This window comes from Suncus etruscus, chromosome 20, assembly GCF_024139225.1.
Source record: "Suncus etruscus isolate mSunEtr1 chromosome 20, mSunEtr1.pri.cur, whole genome shotgun sequence".
NCBI lineage: Eukaryota > Metazoa > Chordata > Mammalia > Eulipotyphla > Soricidae > Suncus > Suncus etruscus.
In genome coordinates this window covers 4,707,864-4,726,070 of record NC_064867.1, presented here as the reverse complement: position 1 = coordinate 4,726,070, position 18,207 = coordinate 4,707,864, and the positions used below count along the sequence as shown (strand labels likewise).

Below are 18,207 nucleotides of genomic sequence, written 5' to 3'. Positions count from 1 at the left end.
AAGAGAGGTTAATAACAAGGCCCAAGACAGAATTTCCGATCAAAGGCAATTTAATGTGATCCTACATCCTCTTATATAGACAGGGTAAGAGGGGCAGGCAAAAGGCAATGCTAATCATGCTTAATTAGCAGTTTCCATGGCAACACCTTGTAACCTGGGGTAGGGGCTGCCTGACTACATTCCTAAACTCTTAACAGATTTATGGTGGGGCTAGTTCTCAGAAAATAACTTTATAAAAACAATGTTGCACAAAAACAATAATGAATGCCTTGTTAACTTGAGAATGTGGGCTAGGGGAGTATAACTTCATTCCTGGTACCAGGCCATGTTCCTCTCCTCTGGGCTACAAGGTTATTTATTACTTTTTGTGTCTGCATTTTTCCTGCTGGCTCAGAGGTCTTGTAGCAAGCAGCACGTAGGACTGGAAAATGGCAGAGAGGCTTCTGCAAAAATGGCCACTGTCAAGTCACGGTAGCCAACATGTGCCAGTCTCTGTGATGTGAGATGGTACCTCATTTCAATTTGCATCTCCTGACGATTAGTGATGTGAAGCATGTCTTTATGTGCCTTTTGGCCATTTGTATTTCTTCTTTGAAGAATTCTCTGTTCATTTCTTCCCCCCCATTTTTGATGGGGTTAGATATTTTTCTTGTTAAGTTCTATCAATGTCTTGTATATTTTGGATATTAGCCCCTTATCTGCAATAAAGTGAACTCAGACCTCCATCCAACACCACACACAAAGGTTAAATCCAAATGAATTACAGACCTTGATATAAGACCTTAAACCATAACGTATATAGAACAACACATAGGTAAAACATTCATGAGAAGCTTCTGCACCGCAAAGGAAATAGTGAGTAGGATACAAAAGCCAAGCACAGAATGGGAGAAACTATTCACCCAATACCCATCAGAAAACGGGCTAATCTCCAACATATACAAAACACTGACAGAATTTAACAAGAAAAAAAAGGTTGCACATCTATTGTGGCATTGAAGATCAGAGTAATAGTGCCACGATAGGCTTCCCCAGGAAAACATGGCGCAATGCTGAGACTGAGTGTAGAGGCACATTCTTATAAGGCAGCTGTCCAATCAACTGAGTCAAAACTTCACACTCGACTAGAATTTTTTTTTTTTTTTTGGTTTTTGGGCCACACCCGGCGGTGCTCAGGGGTTACTCCTGGCTGTCTGCTCAGAAATAGCTCCTGGCAGGCACGGGGGACCATATGGGACACCGGGATTCGAACCAACCACCTTTTGGTCCTGGATCGGCTGCTTGCAAGGCAAACACCGCCGTGCTATCTCTCCGGGCCCTCGACTAGAATTTTTTCAGTAGCTAATGAGCTGGGGGAAAAAAAGTGAGATAGTGCAGTGGACAGGGCACTTACTTTAGTTGCAACCAATCTAGGTTTGATCTCCAGCATTTCATATGATCTCTCAAGCACTTCTAAAAGTAAATTATGAGAGAAGAACCAGGAGTTTGCCCTGACCACCCTGTGTTCGGATCAAAATCCAACCAAACAAAAAAATAAAACTAGCTATGCAGCTCTCAAAGAAACCTGCTGAAATACTTTTCACATATGCTATTTATAATATAGTTTATGATACATTGACATACAATATATAAATTGTGTTATGTTAAATGTACAAATATATAACATATATAAGAAATCTTGTTATTTAGGCTGGTTACTATAAACCAAACAAACTAATTCACATAAAACCATAAATACAAGTCATATAAATAAGCCCACAAACAGTATATGTTTACTTATATATTAGTTGCAAGAAAGTTATCAATATGTACATGTACTTGCATGGCTTTGTCAATATTCAAAGGATGGTTTAAAATACACTAAAGGAAAAACATAAAAACAACTAAAGGAACAACAATATTGGATATAAGAAAATAGTATAGAAATCTGTGCAGATAAGGAAATTCTTTAGATAAAACTCATATGAAGAAATGAATCACAGAAAGAGTGAAAAGTTAGAAAATAATCAATCTGATAAGCTTCCAGAATAGAAAAAATTGATAAAGCATATTTTAAATAAAATACAGGGAGATTGTTCAAAGGAGTCAAGTATATTACTTGCATGAATAAGACAATTCTGTGCGTTATTTTGTTCTCTCACACCTCACCCCAACCATTCTAATCTGTATTCTCTGTTTAGCACCCTACAGATAGCTCTAGTAATCATTCCTCCTTGATAAGAAGCAGTGTTTCTGCTGCTTTTTATCTTGGAGGTCCCTAGAACTGCAGAGTTTAAGCAACAATTTACCTTTAGAAAAAGCACCAAACCAGCATACTAGCACTGAGATACCAATGGGCCAACTATTTTTAAAAGTGACTCCCTAACATGCAAGGAGTCTATAGTTATTCCCATGACAGTTTATTCAAAGGAAGTAGCTTTTAGGCCAAGGGAATTCCCTCTCTAATGTCCCCAATATTTTTTTGCCTATGCAGGAAAATAATCTTTTCTTATCTATTTATTTATATTTTTGATCTCTTTGTTTGGGTTTGGATATTGAAGTTGTTGTCTCCATTTTTTTTCCTTTTATCTTTTTGTGCTCTTTTATGTCTTCATTTCAGGACCATGGTTATTATGTGGTGCTTGTCTTTATTGCTGTAGTGCTCACTGGATTTTTTTAATGTGAGATCTCCTTTTGTATGGTTGTGGTGTTTCAATTCCTTTTTCCCTTTTCTCTCTCATATTGAGGTCGAGAGCCTCTAAAAGCACTCCACCCATTTTTGGCTTATTTGATTTTTAACCCATTTTATTGCTCTTCTTATCTTTAAACAAAACCACATAACTTGATCTATCTAGTACTGCCTCTCAAATAAAAGGGGAAAGAGTGGAGGTTATCAAGACCAAACAGTTGTATGATCACCAAGTAGTAAGCTAGACACAGAGGGGACCACCTATACTAGCAGCCCGATGGGTTGGGGGTAGGGGATATCGGATGCAAGATGGGAACAGGGGTTGAGGGAGGACAACTTTGGTGATGTGAATTCCCCTGGCACATTGTTAATATGTACCTAAAATATTACTGTGAAAGATATGTAAGCCACTTTGGTCAAAATAAAAATTCTATCAAAAAATAAAAAATAAAAGTGGCTCCCTAGAGGCTAGCAAGAGTTGGAAGTTTTTGGCCCCAAAAATGAAAACACAAATTTCTTAGTAAAATAAGTAAAATCAAAACGTTAAACACTTTATAATTCATCTATTAAATATTAGTATATTCTAGCAAAAGGCAAATAGTGATGTCTGTATTAATGGCATATAAAATAGGATGTACTTCAATATCATTGATAGATACAAAATGTGTGGTTAACTATTAAAAAGAACAATATACCGAACAAACTATTTGTTATATTATGTTTAACAAAATAATAAATTAATTAATAAAGCAACTTATTATGAATAAAAAATAAGTCTACAACAATAATAGAAGATGCTCTCATTTATTTCTCCTTATTTAAACCATTGTGATTTACAAAGTTGTTCATTGTTGGGTTGTAGACATACAATGGTCCAGGGCCAATTTGGCCACAAGCGTCAACCTCCCTCTACCAATGATCACAGAGTATCTCATTTCAGGAACAAAGTATTAAACAGAGAGAATTGAAAGATCAAAAATTTTTCAGTTTAATTTATCAAATTTAAATTTGTACCTTTATATGGGATGATCAATAAATAGAGAATATGTATTATGTTAAAGAATTCATGGATGAGTTTATATATATTTCTAGTACTTCAGATCAAAAAATAATTTCAGTATTTTAAAAATTATTAACTAAATGAAATGAAATCGAATACCAATAATAAAAAGTCAATGTTCAGTGAAAATAAAGTACATAAACAAAAATTAAAGAGAAAAATAAATTACATAATAGAACTGGAGTAAAAATTTCTTTTTAGAGGAATTTTAATGTGTAATCAAATAATGAAATTGTTGTGGCAATGCTCTTGTCATTCAACTAAAATGTCCAAAGATAAAATATATATATCATTATGTGTGTAAGATAGAAAATAAGAAAATTTTAATTTAATATATTTTGCATAGTCTTAGTCTATAATATACTTGAACAACCTTAAAAATTAGAAAATTAGATAAAATCATAAAACTTTTTTTAAATTATAGAACTTAATTAAATAGAACTTGAATACATTTAAGTTGTTTTCATTGAAGAATTAATGCAAAATTACTGAAAATACTAGTAAAAGTAGATAAAAGGTAGCATAATTAAATATCTTTAGTAATGAATGAGGTCACAATTAAAAATGATCTATGGCTATAGAACCAGAGATACTGTTCAAAGGGTAAGGTGCTTGCCTTGCATATGACCTACCTGGATTTGATCCACACATCCCATATAGTCCCCTGATAATATCCCCCTGAATAACACCTGAATTCAAAGCCAGGAGTAATATCTGACCAACTGAGAAGTGTGGTTCCAAAGTGAAAACCAAAAACCAATAAATGCAGATGTATTGAGGACCATTTAAATAACAATTGAAAAAAAAGAAGAGATTCATTCTATTTATACTTAAGAAAGAAAATGAAGATACAAGTGTACTTGTCTAGTCAGTCTATAAACTCAACACAATGCCAATTTTAAAAATACCCAATAATAATGTTATTAAAATTTCTAGTCTAATTAGATTTCAAATGAAATATTATCATCATCCACTTTTAGAGGAAATGTATAAATTGTTGGGAAAAAATCATCCCCCAAAGAGTCTCAACTTAAAATGCAAAACTTTTTTTCTTGATTTTTGGGGCTGCAACAGGTGGCAAACAAGGGATAAAATTGGTTCTTTGCTAGCCATCTTTCGGGCACCTATGTAAGGTGAAGTGGTATAAATTTATGATATGATGTGTTATTATTTGCCACAGAGGACATAAAAATGTAGGTCTATTTCCCATTCTCAACAATGTTTTTGAGTTAATGTAGACAATGCGCCTAAGTATAAGACAAAACTCATGCTTTCCTATTCCCAAAATGGGACTTGCTTTTTGTAGTTCATATTACTCTCTCATACACTTTTAAAGGAAATGTATAAATTGTGGAACAAGTCATTCTCCAGAGTCTCAGCTAAAAATTTAAGTTTTTTCTTGATTTGGGGGGTCACAACAGGTGGCAAATGGGGGTTATAACTGGTTCTAAACTTGGGGATCACTCCTAGCAACTTTTAGTGGACCAAATATAATGCAAGGTTCAAACCCTGGCCAGCTGTCTGTGAGATGAGTGCCTTCCCTGTTATACTATCACTCCTACCCAGAAACAATAATTTTTTTCTCATTGCATTTTCATTTTTTGAGTGTGTTGATGTTAAAGTTAGGTTCACATGGTCACATAGATGGTGCAGGGAGGAAGGCTCTATTATCATGGACTGTCTCGATATTTGATTCTATGTATGAGATCAAAGTGAAACTGAACATTTCAGAGACTTTTTATAGCTTCAAATTCAAAATGGCATCTCATTCATATTTCCTGGTGAAACTTGTATCACAGCTGGGCCTGGCCACAAAATAGGCTCCTTTAGGTCTAGAAAAAAAAAGGTGGGCTATAAGCATGACTTCCAATTACATGGAGAACAGGTAAATTTTTAGGCTGATATTCATATCTAGGGACTGTCTCTCTCCTCAAGATTTTCTTCTGCTGTTATCTTTCCTGAATAAATATATCTATATCTAGGTTTAAGAAATTCAAGCTGATATGATTCTTAGTATGAAATGATGATATGATATATATGATATGATAAATAAAATCAGTGAATTTTGGCTTTATGTGGTTAAATTGGTTATAATGATTAATAAAAGAGAATAAAAGTCAACCACGGATCCTGCTTTATTTATAGAATGAGAAAACAAACCCAAGTCCCACAAAATTATAATTTCTGACTTGAAATGATTCGTAAATTTCTTCAAATATTTACCTTTAATAAAAAAGAGCCTGCCTTCTAGATTAAATGAATAGTCTAAAATATATATGTAATTAGTAAAGCTATAGAATTTTTATTTAATTCTTGTCTTATAACAAGTGTTTTGTCTTAATTTAATGCAAGTCAAATATATATATATATGCTTTATACATGTTTTAATAGAGTAGCTCATGAACACTATCACAAATTATGTAGAGTTTTCCATATTTGGGGAAATTGCAGGAGTCAGCACATCCCTAGTACAATGAATAAGCCTCACCCTGGAAAAATCACTTTTGTTATCATGGTGTCTTCATTACCTGTAAGTGAAGACACCATGATAACAAAAGTGATATGTATGTATGTATGTATGTATGTATGTATGTATGTATGTATGTATGTATGTATGTATATATGTATATATATTTGCTTTGGGTTTTTTTTTTTTTTTTTGCTCTTTATAGTTTTAAGCCTAATTCTTTTAGGTCTTATAGAAGGTAATGCTAGACCTAAAGAAACATTAGAGGGATTAAAATGTTAACCTTCCAAACATATTTTGGTCCTAGCATCACATATAGTCACCTCACATTTCCAGCACTGCCAGGAGTGAGCCTTGAGAATAAGTCAAGAATAAGACCGGAAACTGCTAGGTATGACCCAGAAAGCAGAATCAAAAAATAGCAAGACCAAATATATGCACATTATAATTTATACCAGGAACTCAAACCAATGAATACTTGAATAAAGATTAGTCATCAAAACGAATGTTATTCTGAAACTGATCCAATCACCTTAAACTGAATATTATGGCAAAACTTGAGGTATACTTTGTAAAAAAAATTCAAAATTTAATTATTTATTCTAAAGGAATGATTGCTCAATTTGTAAACCATACCAACTTTTACTTATGTATTCACTTATTTTGTTTTTAATAGGATCCTGTACTGTCATCATTATATCAATACAGTCAATATTATGAAAAGAAGCCCTCAGTTCAAGATTTATGCTAAATTAAAAATCAAGAGAACTATTTAACATAACATGTATTTTACATAAAATTGCTAAATAAATATAAATATTTATGGATCTATTTAAACATTGGCAAAGCACAAGTAATGGCTATTTGAGTAATGGTACGTAGAGATAGCATTTAATTCCTTTCTAATTTGCTTTTTCTTCTTTTTATTTTGTTTATAATAAATGTTTGTAGACTTTACAATGTACATTTGTTTACAGACCAAATTTTTCCTTAAAAAGTAGTATTGGGTTACTAGAGACATAGTATGAAGCTTAAGGGGCTAATCTTGCTTGCTGCTCTCCAATGTAATCCCTGGCATGCTATGGCACTAGCAATGAAGCTGGAGAAATACTAAGGAGTAATCCCTGAGCACTGCTGGGTATGGCCTAAGAAAAGACACAGGCACACATGTGTGTAAATACACACACACACACACACACCAGGAAGAATAAGTGTGTGTACATAGAATTTCAAGAGTGCATATTGCTTTTTATTGAAAATGCTGGCTGTTGGAACAATTAGGCTTCAATAAAATCTTAGCATTGTTTTGAAATGCTAAATCCATAAATAAACTATCTTTGAACCATATCTATATATATAAATATATATATAAATATATATATAAATATATATATAAATATATATATATAAATATAAATAAATAAAATAAATAAATGCTAAATCCATAAATAAACTATCTTTGAACCATATCTATATATATAAATATATATATAAATATATATATAAATATATATATAAATATATATATATAAATATATATATATAAATATATATATAAATATATATATAAATATATATATAAATATATATATGTATATATATATACACTAGCATCCATGCTAGTGTACCCATATGCATCATTTGGAGTTACAAAGGATAGCATTAAATTGCAAATGTTTTAAGTTTCATTAGTGCTAGATTGTTGCTTTTTTATTCTAAACCTTTTAGTTGAGGTCTTTTAATATCATTTCATTGTCCAACAGCCAAATAGATTGCTCCAAATTCTGAATAACTTAGTGACCTTTATCTGTCTTTTGTCTGGAAAAGGGAGCAGTGGGCATTATGGAGGAAAATGCTGATTTTTAGTAATAGGAGTGTAAATGAGAGGCAGAATCCTATAGAAATGTTGGCAAATGTCAGGTCATGCTCCATAGTGGTTCTGGAGTTTCAGGAGGATAAAATTTATCCCCCCACTCCATATATGCTTGTAATGCTTCTGCTTTGTTTCTGGGCTAAGCTTTACAAATCAAAAATATCATTGGTCGGTTCCATTGATCACTGAAAACTCTTCATGATCTTGATGACACTGTCCTGGTGGGGCCATTGGCAGGCCTGCAGCATACGGCTGCTCTGTTTCTGCTTCTGCCTCTGTGTGCTGTGCTGCTTGCTATATAGGCTTCAGCTCACTCACTCTCAGAGAGCAAATAGAGAAAAGAAAGAACTACAGATCCATAGGAGGGTCAGAGGGACAGACATTTTAAATCCTTAAGAAATATCTATATATTGAGATTTTTAATCTCACAAAATATTGGCCACACACCTGCAGTTTAGTCCATCACCTTTTTTGCTTTGGATGCTCAGTTCTTTTAAGTTTCTTAAAGCTTTCTCAGGTCATTTCCTTTCTTTTCTTCTCATGGTGCCTCCTCTAAATTAGTGGCAGGAAAAGACAATATACATTCCTATTTAAGGGAATATGTCTGGGTTTGCTTTCTCAGCAGAGTGTCACTGTGTGTGTGTGTGTGTGTGTGTGTGTGTGTGTGTGTGTGTGTGTGTGTGTGTGTATTTGTGTGTGCAGGCCATTTTATGGTCTCCCTTTGAGAATGCAGAAGGCTCATGGAGACATTTTTTTTATATTGTGCACTGCAGAATACTGGGGAAACATGGCTTCCTGTCAAGGGATCTGCGCCATCAGAACATTTGGCTTCTAGTCTCCCAAGTCCTCTTTGTTTCTGATCGTGACATTTCTTCACACTCAGATGCATACATGATGTAACATTTTCTGCTGATGTTCCGAAATGTGTTTTAGAGTTATTTTGGCTGAGCACAAAATAAGAATGGGAAGCTAAACTTTTCTGGTTAAAATTTAACCCCCCCCCCCCTTTCTTCTTCTTTATTTTTTTTCCCTGCCTTTCTGTACCACACATATTTGCAGAGCTTTAAACCCAAGTCTGATGTTTAATAGACCCTACACGATTTTGTTGGAAACAGGGCAAATGGGAAGTCTCTCTCGGGGATTCATGGGCCTTTATTGAGATGGGGGAGAATGCCCTAAAGGGGTGCTCCTTGCAACCTAATTGTTGAGGAATGATGGAAGTTCAACAGCATGAAAATTGTACTTCTCGCTTCAGCTAAAAAGGTGCTTATAAAGGTAGCTATTTTAGCAATTCGCCTTATTTTGAAAATCCAATTTGGAAGCTTCATTATAGGGTACTAATTTAGTGTCTTAGGGGAATACGTGTTTAAAGGAGCTTATCAACAATCTTCATGTTTGCCAGTGTGTAGGTGAGTTCAACTCCACTAGCTGGCATTCCTTGGTTACATAGATGCTCTTTCATTTTAAACAGGAGGCCAAGTACATTCAAGAATACTCAAGAAAAGAGTAAAAAAAAAAAAAAACACCTTTACCTTCTTTAGGCCCATCCTGCTTCATCATTACAATCAAGATATTTTAAGTGAATAAACACTTCCGTAACCAGTCTTTAGATCTGGGTTAAAACAAGGAAGAAACAGTCTTACTGAGTTTAGGGTAGTGAGTAGATGCCAGTTCAGCCACCTAAAGAAGGTAGCAAGTTCAAAGTGCTTAAGCATTTCGAAAGTTTCTGAATGCCTAGATGAAACACTTATTCCTCACTGCCTGCCTAGTATTCCCTCAAGAATATTTAAATCCCACCTGAGGAGACAAATTTTTAAGTTGCAGTGCTGAATGCTAATTAACTTTCCCAACTCAACAAAAAAGCATTGAAATTTCTACACAGGTCCTGATTTGTTGGTGAAACAATGGAAGGAAAATGTAATCAAAGCAAATCAATGTTATATCTCTTCAAGACACTTTCGTTAGTAGATAAAGGTTAAAATCCTTGAAGACTGCAGTACCTGCTGTCGCCAAGTTTGTCTGTGCACTTAAGATGGGGAAGCATTGTGTTTGTTCCTTTTTTTATTTTTTATTCTTTTTTGTTTTTTTTTGGGGGGGGGGGTCACACCTGGCAGCGCTCAGGAGTTACTCCTGGCTCTATGCTCAGAAATCGCTCCTGGCAGGCTCAGGGGACCATATGGGATGCTGGGATTCGAACCACCATCCTTCTACATGAAAGGCAAATGCCTTACCTCCATGCTATCTCTCTGGCCCCCTTCTTTGTTCATTTTTGTAATTACTGAACTTTGTATTTGCTAATTAACTTCTCTCATTTATTTATTTCTGGTTTGGGGGCTTCTGGTTTTGACTCAGCAATAACTCCTGGTTTGTCCTGGATGACCTATTTGGAATGGGATGCAAAGAGCCAAGCCCTGGTTGGTTATGTGCAAGGCATGGGCCTTGCTATTGTTCTGGGCCCCTCCCCTCATTTAATGACTATAATTATTTTTTGGTGGTGACATACCTGACAATGCTCAAGTGTTACTTCTGGTTCTACATTGGAAATTACTTCTAGAAATTCTGGGGAACCATATGGAATGCTAGGGACTGAACCCAGGTTGGCCATATGCAAGGTGGTCTTACCCATTGTACTATCTCTTCAGTCCTTATAACTTATTGAATTTAGAAAGCAATTTATAGAAGCCAATTTGTAGAATCTAATTTTTCTTTTTTCTCTCTCTTTATCTTTTCTCTCTTTTTCCTTCTTTCTCACTTTTCTTTCTTTTGTTCTTTCTTCCTTTTTGAGTTCTTCAATTTTAGTGACATCTGATAATTTGATGCTGGAATTCTTTACAGTGTTTAATTTTGTTCAGAGTCTTGGCTAGTAAGGATTTCTGTTTGCAAATTAGTCTTTCATCCATTCAGGAGACATTTCAGTGTAGGGTTACAGAGAAGAAAGTCTACTGGACCCCTGCAGCCTTAAGTGTGTGAATTTATTATGCAGCAGAATGCATCAATGATTTTCAAAAAAGAAAGATAGGGTTTTTTATTATTTTTTTTAGGAACACAGTTTGAAGGAAAGAAAATATAGTTAGCAATACATTTGTATTGCTTGACCCTTGAATTTTATATGATTGAATCCAGGGGGGAAATTCCTGTCAAAATGCTTTCAGAGAAGGTTGCATATAATGTTCAGGCTTCTATTTTACTGAAATATCATCATGCAGATTCATTTTTATTCCAGTGAGAGTTGATCCCCCAGGGAGACACATTGTAATATTTGGAAAAATAATTACTATTCACAAAGGACTGATAAAACCCAATTCTACTTTTTATGAATTTCCAGAACTATGCCTACCATGTTTTCGATTTTTAATCATTTCCTTAGCATATATTGATAAGGCTACAATAATTAAAATTGCGTTCCTATAAAAAGTGAAAAAGTCCAACCCTTCATAAATCTATTTAAAAAAATCATTTTAGCCGGTAGAATTGGATGCCAATAAGTGAAAGCAGAAATTCTCATTAGAACATTTCAAATCATGTTGTCTGCTTCTTATTTATTTGTTGTCTGTGGAAGAGGAGTCACTAATTGCAGCTGGTAAAGTTGATTTTTCTCCTTTCAGTTTATTGTGGAATGGGGTGTTTGGTGCCCCAGATCCATAGTTATCCAGCAACTACATTTCTGAAGCTGAATTGCTGGATACTGTCAAAATGAGCTTTGGCAATTCCAGGCAGGCTTTGCACAACTATAATTTCCCTTCACATTAATAACAACCTAGCAAAGAAGCCCAGAATCAAATGCCTTGCTCTCAGCTGGGGGGCAGAAAGCCAGAGGAGCTATCTTGGCTGCTGACCTATAATGTAGGGAGAAAAAAAAAAAAGTGGATTCCAAGTTCTCTCCAGAGGGGTGGGCGGCAATCCGGAAGTGTATTCCCTCTTCTCCAGGATTTATTAATTTATTATTTTTTTATTTTTTGTAGTATGTGACCTGAGAGACAATGGGAAGAGAGAGAAAGAGAAAAATTACAGCTAATAAAAATAGCACATCCCCAGAACAAACAGTCAATGCAAGAAGCGCTTTGATTTCTTCGGATGTCAACTCTTCCAGCCCTAGACTGGGTGTCTAATTTTGCCCCGGACAATTGCAAAAAGGTCTTGGCTGGGGTGGGTGGAGTGGAGGGTTGGGGGTGACTCGTTTCCAGGGGGGTGTGCTGGCTGTGGGAGCTGTGCGCCAGGATTTGGGGGGCTCTGCTCGCTGCTGCTCTTTGCCCAAGAGCTAGAGAGCTGGGCGGGGTGCGGTGGTGCCAGGATTGTGGGGTGATCTCCACGGAGTTTGGGCTGGAGTGTGAGCAGTGCTGGAAGCAGGGAGCCGGCCCAGCTGCGCCAAGGGTCCACAGGACCGGTAGGAGGGGTTCTGGGGTGCACCTTGGAGGGGTCACTGGAGGCGGGACCAGGGTGGGCGTGCGGGTCCCCACTGCGCTTTGTCTCCACGCGCGCGCTGGCTGGCACCGCGCGCCCCGACATCCTCCCTGTGCCCACTCTGGCCTGGCCCTGCAGCCACCTAGAGACCCCCTGGAGCATCCCAGCCAGGGCAGCCTGGGGACCAAGGACCACACTCGCGTGTTGCTGTAACCAGGGCGGGGACCGACGCGACCCAGGCTGCGGGGTGGAGCGGGGTGCCACCTGCAGAGACTGTGCCAGCCGCGTGGGAGGGCAGCGACAGGGTGGGTGGGCAGGAGGGGGACCGGCTGACTGTGTAGGACAGAAGCTCGGACAGGTAGGAGCCACCAGCTCCTGGAGACAGCTGGGGACAAGGAGATTAGGACGCAGAAAGTGAATGAGAGAGAGAGAGAGAGAGAGAGAGAGAGAGAGAGAGAGAGAGAGAGAGAGAGAGAGAGAGAGAGAGAGAGTAGAAAGACAGAAAGGAGGGAGGGAGAGAAAGGGAGAAGAGAGAGCACAAGAGAGAGAGGGGAGAGACGGAGAGAAGAGAGAAGAGACGAGAAGATAGAGGAGAAAGAGGAGAAAGGAGAGAGAAGAGAAAGGAGAGGAGAGAAGAGAAAGAAGAGAGCACAAGAAAGGTGAGAGAAAGAGAGGAGGGAGAGAGTGATTGAGGAGAGGAGACAGTGAAAGAGAGAGAGAGAAAGAGAAAGGAGAGAGAGAGAGAGAGAGAGAGAGAGAGAGAGAGAGAAGAGAGAGAGAGAGAGAGAGAGAGAGAGAGAGAAGGGAGAGAGAGAGAGATTCTCTGGCTCACTCCCCTCCGCACTCCTTCCCTGTCCCAAGAGACGCAGCAGCGCAGGGCGCAGGAGAAGGAGCTCAAAGAGAAGGGCGCAGAGCACCCCAAGGGACCTTATCTTGTCTCCTCTTCCCGGGGCAGGAGCGAAGCAGAGGGGAGGACCAATTCGGACCCCGGTTCGAACTGCTAGCGAGTGAGGGGGAGGCAGCAACTGGTACCGACTCCAGAAGAAAAGGACCCCGGAGAGGAGCAGCGGGGCCAAGACAGACAGGCAGACAGACAGACTGGCAGACTGGCAAGGCGCACCCACTCCCCAGTGCCGGCCAGGGACTTGGGGTGGGACCCCCCGGAGCAGCCCATCTCCGACGCTGCAGCCAGACTGTGGTGGCAGATCCCGGATCCCAGCCAACGCTGCAGAGAGAGAGAGAGAGAGAGAAAGAGAGAGAGAGAAAGAAATCCTTTGTATTAGCAGTTCAATAAATCGACCACCAAACCCAACAAGCCAAAACTAAAAGCAAAAAAGCCAAGCCAAAGCCAAAAAACAATTGAGCCAAATCAATCATTGATTGAGAACCAGTGATTTTACTAAAAGCAATATATATATAGATATATATACATATATATATATATATATATATATATATATATATTTTTTACTAAACTAAAAATCAATCAAGAGATCAAGACGCTGGGGCCACATCCACAGTTTCAGTCAAGGTAATAATGAAGGTCTTAAGAAGTGAACATGATGGGTCTTTCGTAATTTGTATTTTATTTTGTGTCTATCTGTTCCTGCCATGTGCTTTTCTGTCTGACATGCCTGTTTTTCTCTTTCTGATCGTTTCTACTTTTCCTGTCTCCTTTGTGTTTGTGGAAACCTGTCGTTACAGATGTATTGTGATCTTAAGTGCAAGGGGAGATGTTTCCCCTTTTTTAAAATGGGGGGGGGGCAGACATAGAGAACTGGAAATGAATGGAAAGGGACATTCGTTTTCATCCGAGATTTATGTGGGGTCTAAGGTGGAAAGTTTGAAGGGCTTTTATTTCATTTGAAGGAGACCTGTACAAAAGGCAGAAAGTTGTAATCTGTTGGTGCTGGCTGGATGGGAAAGATTCAGGTTTCCTAGCAGTTCGGTGGGAGGAGGGAGATTGCTCCTCCTTTATATTTTAGTTTTTGTAAGTTTGAAATCTGCTTCGTGAAAATCTCTAATTGAATGTCTCCAGTCTCAGGTTGTAGGTATGGTAAGAGAAGTAAGTGGAATTGGGCAGTTGTATAAAAAGTTTATTTTTTTTAGAAAGAGATATTGACTCACTGGATAATTAAATTTAGAAATAGAACTGGAATGCATGTGATTGCCGTAAGGTTTTCAGGTGCTGTACTTGTCCACCTTCTTTAATTACAAGGCCAGATTAGTCAGAAAGTAAAACAAAGGGTGGACTGAATGTTGAAGGGATGAGAAGCTTGGGGTAAAATGAAAGTCTGAGAAAAATCACCGTCAGGGATTATGAGTACTTATTTGTAGTTACTATTTATTTTTATTTCAGATTTTTTAAGATTATAGGTATGACATTTCAGTCTCTCCAAAAAAAGAATGATGTTCCCCCAAATTGAAACGTGTATCAGCTTTTGCTCAAATGTTGAATACATCTGAATGATCTTTATCCTCTTCCTCATTGCCTTTGGGGATCAAAATTGCCATGATTGTCTTAAGAAACCAGAAAGGAAAATGACAGGGCATCGTTTTTTATTTGATGAAAAGTTAAGAAATCCTTGACACACGCTTTAACATAATTGTAGCTACTTCTTTGATCCTTGCATTTGTTACCAACTGGTTTGGATGTATTGGTGGGGATTTAGTTAAGACATTTTCACAAAAACAGTCCTTTGGAAGCTTGGAGTTCTAGCTATGTTTTGTTCGAATAGCTCATTGATCTAGTATTGTATCAGTAACTGCTTCTGTTGCACTCCTAATGTGGATCATATGTGAGAAATTATGTATGTCCTCTTTCAAATGATATGAGTTTTAAGGTATACATGTGTGCTTGATCCTGTATTTCTTTTCTGGTCACATTATTTTACCTTGTACTATTTCAAGCAGCATTTCAGATTTCCGACAGAATGAGTTTAATGCATTCTTTAAGTAATATGCTGCATTAGCATAGGAGCTATTAGTAGCTAATCCATCATTATCTTTATTATCAGGTACTATTCCTTGTTTTAAAAGTATATTAAAGATGTTATTTCATGTGCCTTAATTTACCCTCTATGAACATGTCCTTAAAAAAAAAGATTTGTAGATGTTTCATAGTGCCCGTTTAACAGGGTGCTTTATTTAGTGAAGCACATTTAAAGAAATCAATGAAACTTCAAAAATGGACTTTCACCTTCTCAGTGACTTAGTTTTACGACATGCCAATGATTTCTCTGTTACAGAATTCATCTCAGACTGGGATAGATTTGGGAACATGATTAGGTGTGCAAATTGCTGCTCTCCCTGTGACTTTCCCTCTTAAATCCCAACTTAGAATGGTTACCTTGAGAACTCTAGCATTAGCCCTGTTAGAGCATGCTCCACTAGGGAGTTCAGTGCAGTCTATTTTTAATGATATTTAATGAAGGAGCTAGCGCCTCACTCAGCAATAAAAGAAGCATGATGGAAGACAGAGCAGTGCGGGGTTATAGATACTGGAGAAGTATATTTGGAAATCTACAGACTGGCTGCTGGATATGGTAAAAGTCCCATTTTGTACTAAAAGTAATCAATTGATTTGACTGAATTACATATGAATGATTCGGTATGTGTTTTCATAAACCTCTTCAGTAATTCTTAGAAAGACTTGATAATTTGAATGCCTTAAAACTCAAGGGAGATGTTAACTAGGGAGTTTCTGCATGATTCCTATTTTTAATACAAGCTGTCAGTTTCTTGGGAGATGAGAAGTACAGAAATAATTTCAGAGTCTTAAAAATATTACTTACGTGAAGAGAAAGGAGCTCGTGAAATGCCCTGCACTTACAATAATTTGCATCCTTCTAAAATAGTATGGTAACTTGAAGTTCTACCTTGTGAATCTTTTTAGCTTCTTTTATAAACTAGGAGGCAGTGTCCAAAATTTGTGAAAATTGAGTGAGACAAAAAGTTTTGTAGAACTTGTTTTCTCTCCTTACTTTGATATAAGCACAGCAGATTCTCTTACTAAAGTTTGATATTTTTAATATGTAATTAGTAAAGACTACGTGCATAATCTTTGGAATGTTATAAAGAAGAGGGAAATATCTTAAAATCATAGTGAGTAAAGCATAAAAAAGCCATCTGTCTGAGACATTTGCATATATGCAGAACACCTGTCTTGAGGTAGAAAGGGAGAGTTTTCAATTAGAAAAGTCTCTGCTTCTTTTCTTATTAACAGCATACTATATTCAGACTTCTTCTTTGTTCAAAATGAAGGTAATTAGTTGAATGCTTACATAGTCACAAGATTAGTAAATATAGAGTGAATATTTAAGCGGAGAAGTAAATCAGCTCATTTTTAAAAGAATGTGTTGGAATAATGTAAAATTATTTTGATTTTTGCCAATTTTTTTATGAATTGGTAAATGCATTACAAATATTTACTGTAGTTTGTTGATGTGGTTGTATTTGTTATTGCTTTTACCTGGTAATTCTAGACATATGAAATAATTTATATTGGCTAGGATTTAGCCCTTTGTGGTTATTCGTGTTCGTTCTTTTTGGGTCACAATGCTGAGACTTTTCTCAAGATTCAAGCCAGTCAGCATACTCTTCTGGATTCATTGTGCATTTTGTCTGTGGACAAGATAATGATAAGGTACAGAATTAGAGGGGGATGAGTCAGCCATGAAAGAAATAATATGCAACTGAGTTAGGAGTAAATGTGATTGAGAATTCTCATTTGTATGGAGAGCCAGTTTGGAGTTCATAAGGTTGGAAATGACAAAGAAACCATGAGAGTATGTTAGTTTAATTCAGATCTGTTTGGTGACAAGGTTTGGAAAGAATATGTTACTTAAAAGGGATGTCGACACTGAAAGGCATTACTTCAAATGGTAAGTACTGGCATCATTCTAGCTGGTACCACAGGGTGGTAGCCTGTATAGAAATTTGTGAGTCTCTAATCAGAAAAGAACTGGCGTCCTTAAAATACATTATGCCACTTGAAATCGTTCTGAGCATATTTTAACTCAGTGATGATAAATTTTAAAATGTAATCTTCCTTATTTTAGACAAAGGACTTCTGTATTTTAAAGGAAATTTCGAGTTCCAAAGGTTCAACATTTCTGCTGACTTTGCACTCTTAATTGTTTCTAACATTTAAAATTAAATATGCTAGGTGGTTTCAAGCAATCATTCAACTCAATGATAAATGAGATTTTTAAGGTAAAATATTATTAGCAAAATATATCTGGAAGTGAATTTCATTTTCTTGTACTATCTTTACTTCTGGTGTTAGTTTCCTTTCAGGTGTATTTATGCCGAGTTCTAATGAATCAATTTTTTTCAGTGCATTAGAGTCTTAAAGTTTAAATTAATTGTGTTTGTTGAGGATTGGACCTGAATGCTCAGAATGTTTATCACTTGTATTTGCTTTATTTCCAAGAGAGATTAAATATGAGATATGACACAACGGAGCTAAATGTATACATTGATATCTTATGCTTGACAAACAACAAATTGTTCGAGATATCGTATCACATTGATTCAGCAGTTTTAACTTTCTTTTAATGTCTTCTAATTTTATATCGAGGCCTAATATCCTCTGCAGTGTGAAAATTCCTCTAGGTAAAATATGTCATATAATATATTGATGGTACCTTTTTTAAAAATCACTGAGACTTATCTGTGTTCTGGGAAATACAGGACAGGTAAAAGAATAAAAATAACTTTGTCAGACAATTGAAGAG

The 18,207-nt window shown here is 36.6% G+C and overlaps 1 protein-coding gene and 1 non-coding gene across 3 annotated transcripts in view; one reads left to right on the top strand and one right to left on the bottom strand.

The window, feature by feature from the left end:
- Positions 1-6,110: 6,110 nt before the first annotated feature.
- LOC125998516 (U1 spliceosomal RNA) lies at positions 6,111-6,266 on the bottom strand. Its single transcript, XR_007492065.1, has one exon. It is a non-coding gene; the product is annotated as a U1 spliceosomal RNA (small nuclear RNA).
- A 7,636-nt stretch (positions 6,267-13,902) lies between these two features.
- ARPP21 (cAMP regulated phosphoprotein 21) overlaps positions 13,903-18,207 on the top strand; it is a 164,075-nt gene continuing 159,770 nt past the window's right edge. Inside the window, exon 1 of one of the 2 annotated variants that reach the window (XM_049766394.1) lies at positions 13,903-14,000. The gene's annotated coding sequence lies outside the window, so the exon portion shown is untranslated. Of the gene's footprint in view, positions 14,001-17,244; positions 17,353-18,207 lie in introns of those variants that run through there. The other variant, XM_049766393.1, reaches the window with a different exon arrangement.